Below are 909 nucleotides of genomic sequence, written 5' to 3' on the forward strand. Positions count from 1 at the left end.
CGACTTTAAACTTGCATAGCCGCATAAACATTTGCATAAAGAAAATCATCCAATCGTAGTTTACGTTCAATTTTGATCCGTAGTTTGTCTTTATGAATCGTAGTTTGTCTTTATGACAGAAATGTGATTGGATAATTTTCTTTATGAATACGATTATGCGGCTCTGCAAGTTTGTATTGAATGGCCCTTATATAGGTTTGAATTTTCGAAAAAGTACTAACTAAAACAATAAATTTATATTTTTAATGTTTAATATGTTTAGAAATTTTTTTTTCACGATGTAATTAATATGTATATCTAAGCAGTAATATTTTGAGTGATTTGAATATAAAAGATGAAAATATAGTATTGTTTTGTCTCTCGGGAGCTGCTCGGGGTCGCTCCGAATGAACCCGGCGTACTTGAAATATAGGATTCACACTATCATTCATTTGCTGGATTCACGCTGGATCCGACTTGCGTAGTACGTCGCTCTGCAAACAATCCTAAAATAGGGTTTTGCTTCGTATCATCGATACAAAATAAAATTCTGCTTTCTGATTGGTTGCAGAACGTCGTAGGACGTCGGATCTAGAGGCCTAGATACCAAAGATGCGACATTGCGTCGGTTGGGTTAAGTCGTCGTCGCCATTTTAATTCAGTTTATACGTTCTTATAACCATAGGTTGCCTTTTCATGCTGACATTCGACGCTCATTTTCAGCTGTTTTTAACATCAAAATAAATTACAAGATCAAAATTGACGTTTGATATTCGCCAATTTCTATCACGTGACTTATTTTGACGCTGAAACTCACCGTCGAACGTCTGCATGAAAAGGCACTTTTATAAGCTGATGACAGCTGATACATTGGCTGCGTTCAGCAGAGAAAGCAGCTTTGCAACTGTTGTAAAATTCTTAAATATGATT

Source organism: Trachymyrmex cornetzi, unplaced genomic scaffold, assembly GCF_001594075.2.
Source record: "Trachymyrmex cornetzi isolate Tcor2-1 unplaced genomic scaffold, Tcor1.1 scaffold627, whole genome shotgun sequence".
NCBI classification, from domain to species: domain Eukaryota; kingdom Metazoa; phylum Arthropoda; class Insecta; order Hymenoptera; family Formicidae; genus Trachymyrmex; species Trachymyrmex cornetzi.